At 41.8% G+C, this 13,824-nt stretch overlaps 1 protein-coding gene across 1 annotated transcript in view; it reads right to left on the minus strand.

The window, feature by feature from the left end:
• Nucleotides 1–13,824, minus strand: part of KCND2 (potassium voltage-gated channel subfamily D member 2) — a 252,005-nt gene that overhangs the window by 192,873 nt on the left and 45,308 nt on the right. The gene's annotated exons all lie outside the window — the stretch shown is intronic.

Raw genomic sequence — 13,824 nt, forward strand, 5'->3', positions numbered from 1 at the left:
TGAGCACTTAAGAATGTTGGCGGTTGTGAAGTTTTGCACTTACGTTACTGTTGTGAAGTGGCCATGTGTTGTATGTGCATATTTCTTTCCAGTAAGCATTTCCTTCCACAGTCTGAAGCCTCTCCAACTGCCTGCTCCTCCTAACCTGAAAAAGCCTCTTTAGCTACCTCATAATATCTTCCCTTGGGCTTTAATTGGGCAGTTAAGAAGGCTGCCAGGTGCAGATCTCTTTACAAAGGTATTTGTAAAATGGATGAAAGTACATTCACTGTCTCCCCCACCCCCAAACTATGGTGAGATTTATTACGTTTCTATTTAAAATATAACAATTATTTCTAAATTTGCACCTGTACACCTTACACTACCGTAAGCAATTGTTCTGCAAATTGTTGCCCTATTTTTTTTTTTTTTGGTGTTGCCAAGCGGCCGCCCAAATTCTAATATCAGGTAGCCCCCTCTAAGCCATGATCATGTACCAACCATCATAAAGAGAGGGTGATTTTGTACACACAAATAGAGATCTGTTAACAACTTATAAAACATTACCTGGGGCTCAGCTACACTGGCAAAGAAAAAGTGCTTTATATGCGTTGTATATGCATTATAACACTGTGACACCAGATGGCGCTGTGGAGTTCCATTTTTGCTTAACCCAATTTCTCTTTCAGAGTTTACAATGTGTTTAACTGAAACGTCATTTCTTAGACGGGTCTAGATCCAGCTCTGGTCAGTTCAGATCGGTGTGTATATTTTAGCCTCCTAGCTCATTCCACAGCTTCTTTGGCTCTTCCTTGGTTCCATGGCCCTCTGTTTCCCACCCTTGAGTTTCATTGCTTGCTCTCTTTCTACCAAAAGTCCATGGCTCCTCCCAGCTTTCATCATTTCCCCCCTTGCCTCTTTAACTCCTTGCCTCTTTGACTCCCCTCACCCCAGCCCCCAGTCTTCTGTATATCTACTTCTTTCAGGTCCCTGCTTTTATTCCCTATCTTTGTCATTATTCCCTCCCGTTTCTGGCTTTTCTTCTTAATTGTCTTCTAGCTACTCATGCCTAAAGCCTTCTTGTCTGTCCAGTAATCCTAGTCTTCACTTTCTGTCAGCAGTACATATAGTTCCTTCTGTGAAATGCTTTCCTCATCCTATCTGTCACTTCCCTCATAGAACCTACACTGTTTGCCAAACGTCTGTTGGCAATACTTTTTAAAAGTGGTTTGCAGCTTTAAATGTTTGGAATGGCTTTTGCAAAACGTGTCAGTTTCTTTGGATCATGAACATTGGTTTGATTGATAGAGATATAAAATTCTTGTCATATGCTAAACACAGTGAAAGCAAGTTTTGAATCTCTTATGTCAGCGAAATGATTTGTTGTGATTCTATGGGAGATTCTCTCAAGATTTACAGGCATACATTGTATTTCAGCATGGAGAATTTTATCTACTAACAGCCACTAAACTACAGAAAGTTGAAAAATCATGTACTTCATTACATCTTAGCAAATGCTTTATTGATATGAAACATCAATAAATTTATTCTGCATCCTAAATCATGAAGTTAAAATGGAGAAGTCAAATAATCTATTTCAGAAATTACTGCCCCATAACACGGAATTACTTTTTAAGTAGTAATTACAATGATTTCAATTAGTGTTCCTTCTTTGAATTTAATAAAATGATCAAGGCCTATTCTTTTTATCTGAAAACATCTGCGTTCTAGGTTGGAATAAGGTTCAATAATAGTTGCAGATTTTGTTGCAGATTACGAGGGAAGAAAAATCCTGCACAAAAATCTTGGTGCTGGATCAAAGCCACAAATGAACTGCCAAATAGATTGTTGGTATTGTAAGCTATGGCAGTATGAATAAAACCTGGCTGATGGCTAGGGACTGGGGGATAAATTTGATTCAGTTCATATTTAAAGCTGAATCTGTCAAATTTGCACTTTCCATATCCTTTCATATTTTGCTGATTAGCAGAAGTGAGAAAAACAAAATATTGCAGAAGCTGTAGTTTGTTTTTCATCTATATAAAGAGCCAGCTGCTTTGAGGAAACACAGTCTCTAGGGTCAGAGGCAATAAATAATAAAAAAGAGGAGGGACCTTGGTGTAAATAAAGCATGAAACATAAATACTACCGAAGTATTATTAGTATCAGGCACTAAAAGCCATTCATCACCTAAAGGAAGAAGCTCAACTTCACAGAATAACCCTCTGTGAATTCATTCCACATCTGTTTGACCTAAAGGCTACAGGGGGGAAAGAGAGATGAGAGATATCAAAGAGAGCAAGTGAATAAAAGAGTATGAAACTCTAGATTATTATTTTTTAAATCTTTGGTTAAAGAGAATAATTAAATCTCTTACAAATTCACCCATACACCAAAGGCACCGAATATTATAAATTAAGATTCCCACCTTGACTTCCTTGCCATGTAAGCCAGTGATGGCCAAACTTGGCCCTCCAGCTGTTTTGGGACTACAGTTCCCATCATCCCTGACCACTGGTCCTGTTAACTAGGGGTGATGGGAGTTACATGCGCCAGCAAATACTTTTTTTGGTTTCAAGGTTCTGAAAATTGAGGTGTGCATTAGATTCGATGGCGCATTAGACTCGAGTAAATATGATACCCTTGTGTTTATAGCAAAATTGGCCTTGGGCCCCTGCCCCTAGGCTAGAACCTAATCTGTGTTGGAACACTGCAAGAAGGACATATTGCCGGAAAAGACTTTTTATTACTTTTGCTGTAAGCTGTCTGTTGGGACAGACTGAGGCAGAATTACTTTATGCTACAACTGTATATACAGTAACTGCTAAGTTGAGGAACTGCATTATACTTTGGACTACCCATCAGTAAAGGAACTGACCCTACCCAAACTGTCTGGTGTTTTTCTTTGACAAACCCAATCTGGGTTTTCCATTTGCACAAGCTGCAGGCATGTTGAATGGGCACTCTGCACATGCCCCAACAAAAAAAAGGAGGTATCAACATGTACCTTTATTGAAGTGTCAATGCCCACCTCTGTTCCCGATTTCTGCTTTTAAAACTGTTTTCTGAAACAACTCCATATGCAGCAAACTATCAAGTTATCATGGTACATCTTCAAGTGTCACGTGGTAATTCCCACCCACCCCCCCAAAAGTTGTAGCTGATAAGATTTGCTGCTGAAATGTCAGATCTTTGCTGATGTTCAGTTTGGATTTCAGTATTGTAACAGGCATTGTGTCAGTGTGTATAAGAAGTTCATATTATTATTATTTTAAAGCACACAAAGGCTGGATCTACACACATCAAAGTGTTTCAGTTAAACTCATTGCAAACTTTGTATGAGAAATAGGGCTAGCAAAAACTCCACAGCGCCACCTGGTGTCACAGTGTTAGAATGCATAAACAATGTACAAAAAGGTAAAGGTAAAGGGCCCCTGACCATCAGGTCCAGTCGTGTCCGACTCTGGGGTTGCGGCACTCATCTTGCTCTATAGGCCGAGGGAGCCGGCGTTTGTCCGCAGACAGCTTCCGGGTCATGTGGCCAGCATGACAAAGCTGCTTCTGGCAAACCAGAGCAGTGCACGGAAACACCGTTTACCTTCCCGCCGGAGCGGTCCCTATTTATCTACTTGCACTTTGATGTGCTTTTGAACTTCTAGGTGGGCAGGAGCTGCGACTGAGCAACGGGAGCTCACCCCGTTGCAGGGATTCGAACCGCCGACCTTCTGATCAGCAAGCCCTAGACTCTGTGGTTTAACCCACAGCGCCACCTGGGTCCCTAACAATGCATATAAAGTGCTTTTTCTTTTCCAATATAGTTGAGTCGAAAGGTGCACACAATTTTTTATGTAGACTTCTTCACAAAAGTTCACAGACTGATGCAGAAACAGGATGAGCAGGATTTAAAATTGAACTATGAGAGACTGAAATTGACAGGATCCTCCATCTGTAGCACACTGTTAGGAGAGCATCAGAACAAAGAACTTAGCTGTAATGTAAATAAGGGATTTTAATGTTTATTTTGTGCATTATGTAAATGGATGAAATACAGCTTCTTATTTTCCTTCCTACATTTATTGCATCTCTTCTCTACCATGCAAAAGTTATATCCACTCGAACTGCCAAGATATAAATGGATTCAAAAATTATATTATGCATTTGGATCAATATACAGATAGATAACCAACTGGCAAAAGTCTTGGCTGGACTTTCTCATAGCCTCAGGTGATGCAGTTAACCTTATGGTTCCAAATTAACTGAGCATTCCTGAAACAAATATTTTGCATATACAAAAGTCACTCTCTGTTCTAAATGGCATTTAGCAATTTACTGGGCATTTGTTTCAGCTTTTGCTGCAATGAGCTCCTCACTTAAAACTGTGTTATAAATTTTCTGCATGGGTTGACATAGAAGACATATGCCAAATAGTATGACTGAATGAAATAATAAATGGTATAAGTCTCTCATTCCATTACCCTTTCAGTGTAAAGTATATAAACTAAAATGAATTTTTACAAACTGGTTAAATGACCAGTTAATTTTAGATATTGTGGGAAGTTGTAAAAGGTAAGGATATATACAAAATTTTCCATGTGTTATGTACTGAGCTGAATCCTAGAACAATAGGATCCAGAATCAGCAGTATGATTGGTCCGCAGGAGCCACCCAATCCAACTCCAGGTGGAAGTGAATCCGCAACCTGATTGGCCTGCAGGAGCAGCCAATCAGGCAGCTGGCAGAAGTGAATCTGCAACCTGATTGGACTGTAGGAGCAGCCAATCAGGCTGCAGGCAGAAGTCAATCCACAACCTGATTGGCCCACAGGTGTAGCCCTGAAGTAGCCAATCATGCAAGGCCCATTGTGTAAATAATGTCTATAAGCAGATGGTTTGGGGAACAGAGCCATTATTCTCTTCTTCTCCTTGATGACTATGAGCTGAATAAAGAGCATGAAATTCACTCTCGACTCCAGTATATTTCACCATGTCATCTTTTAAAATGGTGATTCTCACCTAGAAGCAAGTTCTACCCCAGGGGAAAATGGTGTCAGAAAAGGACAGGCCGGATTTGACAGGCCATCAACTGATGTCCTTTAACCTGTACAGTTTTGAAAATGTCAGTCACCTGCATTTGGCTCGGGAACCAAATCTCCTGCCAGAGCTTACAGCAATGACCATCTGTTGACACATGGAGGGGAGGGGGAATTTTCAGCAGCAGCAGCAGTGCTGTACATAACCTCCAACCCTATATGAAATGTGTCTCACTGCCTATGCGAAGTTCCAGAAAAACTTCAGGTCACCTACAAGCAAGTAATCTCTCTCTGCAGTGTTATCCCAGAAACAGAATGTCCTGCCCCCGCCCAAGAAAGGTTCACCTAGCACCAACCTTGCTATGATTGAGACACTAGACAAAAACTCTCTTTTTGTACCCAAATGCACACACATACAAGGGACCCAGGTGGTGCTGTGGATAAACCACTGAGCCTAGGGCTTGCTGATCAGAAGGTTGGCGGTTCGAATCCCTGTGACGGGGTGAGCTCCCGTTGCTCGGTCCCAGCTCCTGCCAACCTAGCAGTTCGAAAGCACGTCAAAATGCAAGTAGATAAATAGGAACCGCTACAGCGGGAAGGTAAACGGCGTTTCCATGTGCTGCTCTGGTTCGCCAGAAGCGGCTTTGTCATGCTGGCCACATGACCTGGAAGCTATACGCCGGCTCCCTCGGCCAATAATGCGAGATGAGCGCGCAACCCCAGAGTCGGTCATGACTGGACCTAATGGTCAGGGGTCCCTTTACCTTTACCTTACACACACATACCAGGAAGTAACTCAATGAGCAAACATGCATAGGATTGCATAGCTAATTTGTTTAAAATTATATGCCTTAAGTTTGTACTATTTGCTGTTGCTCTTTCCTTCACAACTTTGATACTGGATCCCAAGCTTGCCAAATGTCCCAAACCCTCAAGTCCAGAATTTGTGATTTGTATGGATCCTGCTAGCAGTAACTTGACTTTATTTTTTTATAACTATATATATGGAACCTGATTTTCAAAAGGAAGAAATTCAGAATCATGCACAAACACAACCGCCCAATTTGCATAGACAGTTTCCATGATTGCATCGGTGAAACATGCACTGCATACAAAAAATGCTCCATTACAAAACTGTCTGGTTTTGCATGCAAATATTCTGTCTATGCACAAAATTACAGCTTTTAAGGCATGGAAATCTGTTGTGTAATTACACTCACATTTGTAAATGGTCCCTCAGATCCTGCACTTATGAAAATTGAGCAGATAGCTCTGCATAGTAAATATTGGGTACAGAATTCCCAACCGATTTGGTTTTTTTTTATAAAAATATATATATATATAGAAAAACAGTTCTTGCTTTTTAAGACAATTGCTTGTGCACAGACTCTGTCTGTAATACATGACCCATGACCTTACTGTTAATGTGACTAATGCTGCTTGAAGGAAATGTACATAATTTCTCCTCTTCAATCTCATTCACATAAGGCAAATTGTCTTATTACTCTTGGACGGAGTGGCACTTTTTACTGTATTTATTTCACACAAGTGCACAATATGCAGTAGTACGATACAGCAGAAAAAAATATGCATAGCCACGTCAATGATAATGCCTTTTTCCTTATTTTGAAGTTGCGGTGCCAGTTTCAGGGTCTGCAAGTAGTGCTATTTTGCATTCTGCATGGGACTAGCAGGATCAGAATAAAAGGATGCAAATTAGACATCCCAAAAGGGCAACTTTCAGAAACTAGAGGGAGAACGTTTAAATCAGGGGTCAGCAAACTTTTTCAGCAGGGGGCAGGTCCACTGTCCCTCAGAACTTGGGGGCCGGACAATATTTTGGAGAGAGAGAGAGAAAAGAATTCCTATGCCCCACAAATAACCCAGAGATGCATTTTAAATAAAAGGACACAATCTACTAATGTAAAAACACGCTGATTCCCGGACTGCCTGCAGGCCGGATTTAGAAGGCGATTGGGCTGGATCCAGCCCCTGGGCCTTAGTTTGCATACCCATGGTTTAAATCACCCTCAATATTCAACTTCTTGTCTGAAAGTTACTGTTCTGCAATAAAAGTGTTTCTAAGGGGGAGTACAGAATAAAACCACAGAATAAGACCGTCAGCCTTATTCTTATCTTATCAAGGCTAGAATGATTTTGTTACCACCAATTACTGCTGTTGTGAATTACCAGTGCATGTCTAAACTTCTCCTTTTTGCATTCCACTGTCATGTGTCCCCACTGTTTACAATTTCTACACCTATGTGCATCTATACTTCCTAACTGAAGAGCGTGTCATACAAATAATGAAGCAGTCCAGGGGTTGTCTACCTGGTCCCTACCGCCCACTAGTGGGCATTTCAGGATTCTAGGTGGGCGGTAGGGGGTTCTACAGCACAAGCTGAATCCTCCTTCCATTGAGCCCTGGTGGGCGGTAAGGAAATTTTGACCATCAAGAAAGATGCATTAGTGGGCAGTAGGTATAAAAAGGTTGACTACCCCTGAAGTAGACTCTAATTTATGAACGCTTATGGTATTGGTTTAAGCCACACTCAGGGCAGACCCATTGCTGGACTTAACACTGACTTTAATGGGTCTGCCCTGGTGCTAATGTTTCTTATTACTAATTGCAGTGCAGATGTGAGATCTTTGCAGAGATGGTAGCCAGGGCCGGCTCTATGGCTAGGCTGGGTGGCGCAGGGCCGCCAGGCCGCCAGAGGGGCGATGCGCCCACCCGCCAGCTGCGCCAGGAAACGGGGCAGGGGGGGGACGCCGGAGGGATCTTTGAACCACGGTGCCAGGGCACCAGATACACTTAAGACGGCCCTGATGGTAGCTTTGAAGTGAAGGGTAAAACCTGTCACTCCTTGTGCCATGGCCCTGATCAAATCAGGGCAGCCCCCACTTAATATTAAATAATCTAACAACCCAGATGGGCAACAGTGGCACATTCAGCATCATGTGCAATTAGGCCCTGAGCCAACAGAATGAATTATGTGTTAAGGGGCACAAACCATAACTCAAAGACATGCAGTATTTCTACACTTTTAATTTGATTAAAACGGACACCAGTAATCCCTTTTGAAAAAGGGCATCCAAATATAAGTCACTTGTCTCTAGTAAAGGGAAACAGATTATCTCTAATGCTTAGAAAGAATTGTAGTCCACTTGCAACAGGCACACAGAAAGAAAGAAAGAAAGAAAGAAAGAAAGAAAGAAAGAAAGAAAGAAAGAAAGAAAGAAAGAGAAAGAAATTGATTTAATTAAGTCTGCTCAGGCTTCCTGGAGGAAAATGGCTTGTTAGCTGGCTTTTCAAATGGTAGCCAATGGTTCATTAGTTTTAATGATATTCTATTCATGCCAGAGAAATCAGAACCTTTTCACATATAAAAATATGTTACTCCATCTTTTAGCTACATAAATAGAAGTGGTTTTAAATGCAATTCTGTTAGGTGTTCTTAAAAGAAGCGTCACCAAGACACTTTAAAATCAATAATAACTTATCCCAGTGCTGTAGACTGGTGCCTATTCAATTTAGTTAAAATAGATCAGTGCGAAATTTTAGTCTTGCCACCAATGGGCATTCCAAGTGACAAATCCGTAAAGGTGTCAGTGTCAAGCCTGAAGGAACTGAATGAACAATTCTGAAAATAAGACCAATTCTAGGAAGGATGACATTGGACAACATATTACAGTTGGGAGAGAGAGAGAGGAAGGAAGGAAGGAAGGAAGGAAGGAAGGAAGGAAGGAAGGAAGGAAGGAAGGAAGAAGAGTTTGGTTCCAAAAGTGGGTATATAAAATAAGTGCTCTATAAATATAATTTATGGGTGGTGCTGTGGTCTAAACCACTGAGCCTCTTGGGCTTGCTGATCAGAAGGTTGGCGGTTCAAATCCCCGTGACAGGGTGAGCTCCCATTGCTCTGTCCCAGCTCCTGCCAACCTAGCAGTTCGAAAGCATGCCCCAAAGTGCAAGTAAATAAATAGGTACCGCTCCGGCGGGAAGGTAAATGGCCTTTCTGTGCGCTGCTCTGGTTTTGGTGTTCCGTTGCGCCAGAAGCAGCTTAGTTATGCTGGCCACATGACCCGGAAAAACTGTCTGAGGACAAAAGCTGGCTCCCTCAGCCTGTAAAGCGAGATGAGCGCCGCAACCCGAGTCGTCTGCGACTGGACTTAACTGTCAGGGGTCCTTTACCTTTACCTTTTAAATATAATTTGGAAATTTTACAGGCTAACCTTTCAAGGCCCTAAGTGATGCGCCACCACCTTCCAGGGTTTGTATGGCGGAATATGGGACGGGGCCACCCAACAGCTGGCATACACATACCACACACACACCCACAAATTCCCACTCCACAATGTTCCGCTGACCAGCTGAGGGACTGACTGTATGGCCAGCTGTGTGCATAGATGTGTGTGAAGTGGTGACACTCACTTTTGGTCACACTCACTACTGAAATGTGGACCTGGGTGTTTGAGTCCAAGGACCCTTGCACACACACAAAAAAACCCTTGACCTACACCACCAATCTGTTCCCTGTTGTCGTTATTGACAACTATTGTTCTGGAAAAAATTACAGGCAGGACGTTATTTGAGATGACCAGGTCCTGAGTTGTCCTCCACATCTGACAATTCTGCTTCTTACCAGGAATGATGGTTCTATGGCCACCCAGAGTGGCTGGGGAAACCCAGCCAGAGGGGCAGGGTATCAACAATAAATTATCATTATCATTATCATTATCATTATCATTATCATTATCATCATTATCAGACACTTGGTGAATGGCAGCAAATACACAGCCAGATGAGTGGATGCAACAGGCTATCAAAGTTAACCATATGTAGGACTGGAAACATTACTTTGGAAAGGTTGACAATCCATATTCATACATACTGAGTTGACAGTTTCCAAGATAGCTGTTGACATACTGGATGGAAGACATACTGTGGGGCAGATTCTAAAAGAGTAATGAAAACTTAGGAAAGCCAGTGATGGCTCTAAATAATCACACTACAGGAATATTTTATTCCCTTTCACATTATGCTATTTTAAATAAGCACTTTATATTTGACTTCCTTTAGTAATGTTTTTTTTTGAAACATTTAAGATTTTGTGTGTGTGTGTGTTAGCTTTGCTGCATTAAATGTTCATTCTGTAGTTGCCCTCCTTTGCATTGTTTCACTTTGAAATCTCCAAGGAAATGTTTTAGTTCCCTGTTGATTATTGTTGCTTTTAATGTATACTTTATATTAAAACATTCTTCAGTAATGTTTTTTATCATGGAATGTTTCATTTGATGTTTTAATGTGTTGTAAACTGCTTTGAGATTTTTTTAAAAAATAATAATAATAATATAAAGTGGTATTGAAATGAACAACATCAACAACATTCTCCTTATTGTCTGCAATATTGCAAGTGCAGTTTTTGCTTCCGGGCTGTTTAACTTGGTTTTCTGGATCGTTAACAATGATATATCATCAAGACTGAACTCAATACCAGTACCTACACAACATAATACATATACTGTAAAGGTAAAGGGACCCCTGACCATTAGGTCCAGTCGTGACCGACTCTGGGGTTGCGCGCTCATCTCGCATTATTGGCCGAGGGAGCCGGCGTATAGCTTCCAGGTCATGTGGCCAGCATGACAAAGCCGCTTCTGGCAAACCAGAGCAGCACATGGAAACGCCATTTACCTTCCCGCTGTAGCGGTCCCTATTTATCTACTTGCATTTTGACGTGCTTTCGAACTGCTAGGTTGGCAGGAGCTGGGACCAAGCAACGGGAGCTCACCCCGTCACAGGGATTTGAACCGCCAACATTCTGATCGACAAGCCCTAGGCTCAGTGGTTTGACCCACCTGGGTCCCTAATCATAATACATATAGTTTCATATTATTTCCCTTTTCTGTGGCCCACAAATGGATCTGTGGCAGTTGCTTATAATCTTAAGTAGCAAAAGAGCTAAAGATTCTTATAGTGTCTCCCCCCCCCAAAAAAAAAAGTTTATTGCAGCATTTTGGATTCTTTCCCCACCTGTTCTTCAGCTACAATTATTTTTGTTGGGACACTGCCAAAAATTCTTATTGAGGCCTTTTCCTTAGCCAAATGCATTTCAGTAGCATTTTTCTGCCAGTGTTCCAACAAAATGTATTTCCCCTGAAGAGTGCCCCCAAGTGTTTCATATTGACAACCACAGCAAACTTTTTGAGGGTACTCATATAACCTATTCATTTTGTTTTTCTTGCATTCAGTGTCTCACCTTCCTTGTTTTGCTTATACTCTTAAGTAATCTGGGGGGGGGGGGATACCACTAGTTCATTGATAGAATCTTGCATATGGATTATTAGTGTTTTAAAATTATTTATAAAGACCGGGGGGACGACGACTCCTAAGCGTATCTGGAAAGATAAATTATTACCCTTCTTACTATAGAAAATCAACAGATATTGGGTGCAGTTAACCAGAGGCTGCAAATACAGGAAACCCCAGTTGGACCGATCATCTGAAGCATCTCAAAGATTTTGCTAGCGAGAATTGTGTTGCAGTAATTTGTCATTTATAATTGCCTCTGGAGCCATGACTGAAGGTTATGTCATTGACAGAACTCTTATCTGTATAATTTGGGCAGCAACTTTGCAGTTCTGTGATACCTGCTGGTGTGAAAACAAAAAGTCAAAAAATATACCTTGATTTTATTCATTTGGCTTTCCCTCTCTCTTCTGCTACTTGTAGTTGTTTAGCAGACAAAAGGAACAAAGAATGAGGAAATGGAATATTGTAGAAGTTGGAGAAACAACCTTCAAATAAATAGTTCATTTGGCATGAAAATAAGACATTAGACCAGGCATCCCCAAACTTCGGCCCTCCAGATGTTTTGGACTACAATTCGCATCATCCCTGACCACTGGTCCTGTTAGCTAGGGATCATGGGAGTTGTAGGCCAAAATATCTGGAGGGCCGCAGTTTGGGGATGCCTGCGTTAGAATTACCTGAAGGAAAAGCAGTAGCAGTTTTATAATTTTCTAGAGGAACAAACATAGAACATAGTCACAGTGTAGTGAGTTTAAGCTATTTCCTATGGGTAAATTCTTAAATGGTTGACACCAAGATTTCCATCCAGAATGAGGATGATTAAGATTCTCTCCAAACTGATGAAGACTTTACATCATTGATACAAGTTACTTTAAAAGTTAGGGGCCATCCACACCTCATCTTAATGTGGATTGTGAATCTCTCCTTCTGCTTCCTTTAGTTCCCCTGATTCATACTGTGTTAGCCTCCAACCACTGCAGTCCCACACTTTGTCCTCCCCAAACACAGAGTTTTCCTACACATTGAAAATCCTAATCCTCAGATTTAGGGAGGAGAAAGTTTGGGACAGCAGTAGTTGGAAGAGAATGCCACATGGATGAGGCGGGGGGGGGGGGGAGAGAGATAGCACAAGGGGTTCACAATCCACATTAAACCAAGGTGCAGAGAGGTCCTATGTCTCATGAAGGTGCAGAGGCACAGCTCTGCTGCTACCCTCCTTACCAAATTGTCTTGCCTCGTTCACCCATGTGCAGTCCCAACCTTGTCACCAACCTGCCCCAGCCCATATGGTGTATATAGGTCACAAAGCAGAACATCGTTCCATCCTTGCCAAAAGTGATTAATGACAAGAAATAGAGGTTGGGGGGGGGGGAGATCTGTCAGTTTGTCAGTTTGTGGGGTTAAATATTACGGTTGTGGAAGGAAAACCTGCTACACAACGGCCTGGTTTTCATGTCACGTTAAACCATAAATTGTTTAAGATGAATGAACAGTGTGCTGTTGCATGCTGCTCAAAAGTCCCTGCTTCACTCCGTCACCACTCCTGGACATGCTTGAACCCAGCCCTGTGTTTTGTTTCTGTCCAAACAAACCAAGAGAAGCAGTCAAGGTTTCTTGCTTGGCAGACTGTACTGGGGAAAACAAACATGGACTCGGATCCAGGCTACATGAAAAACCTCAGAGGACCAAAGTGGGGACTTTTGAGCAGCATACGTTAATATGTTGCTTGTTCGTGCCAAACTATTCTTAACCATCTTGGCATTTGTGAAATCATGCCGAACGTTACTATTTCTGTTTCATATTAGTCTACTGTCTTAAGAGAAAAGTGTCTGGCAGGTCGTTCCATAATAATATGAAAAGGTAGTTTGTGTGACACAGACCACTTCTGGGGAGGCCTCGGTGTTCAGCACCTTGCAGAATAGGTCCCAAATGAAGGAAATGTGCTGATAAAGCAGGAGCAGGATGATTTGTTTTATCTCAGTGCCAATTTCACATTTCCATTGGAGCAGGTCAGTTATCTTCTATGGAATGAAGTTGAAACTCTGTGCTTAGAAGCTCTGGGCTTAACAGTGTTTAGATCTGTACTTTAATACTTAATTTCATATTTTTTTTCCTGAAGGGAAATGATTAATAATTGTATTCAGTGAAGCATAAACTTTAAAAAGATTGACCCTGCAAGCTGTTTGGAGCAGAGGCGGGGGGGGGGGGGGGAGAGAGAGAGAGAGAGAGAGAGAGAGAGAGAGAGAGAGAGAGAGAGAAAGGAAAGAAGAGCAGGAGAAGATTAGGGGGGAAAAGTATCTGGGTTTTAGCTAAAGCTCAGCACTCTTGTGACAAAGTTGCAAAATTGCAAGTGTATCACAGCCAAGTTCATAGATACAACAAACTTTTAGATAAAGATTAGGACCGTCTAGAGGGTTTGGGAGCTGGGGGCACTGTCATGCAGTGGTTCCGCTCCTTCCTCCTGGGCCGTGTTCAGAAAGTGGTGGTGGGGGATGAGTGTTCA

The sequence above is a fragment of the Zootoca vivipara genome, chromosome 10, assembly GCF_963506605.1.
Source record: "Zootoca vivipara chromosome 10, rZooViv1.1, whole genome shotgun sequence".
In the NCBI taxonomy this organism is placed as follows: domain Eukaryota; kingdom Metazoa; phylum Chordata; class Lepidosauria; order Squamata; family Lacertidae; genus Zootoca; species Zootoca vivipara.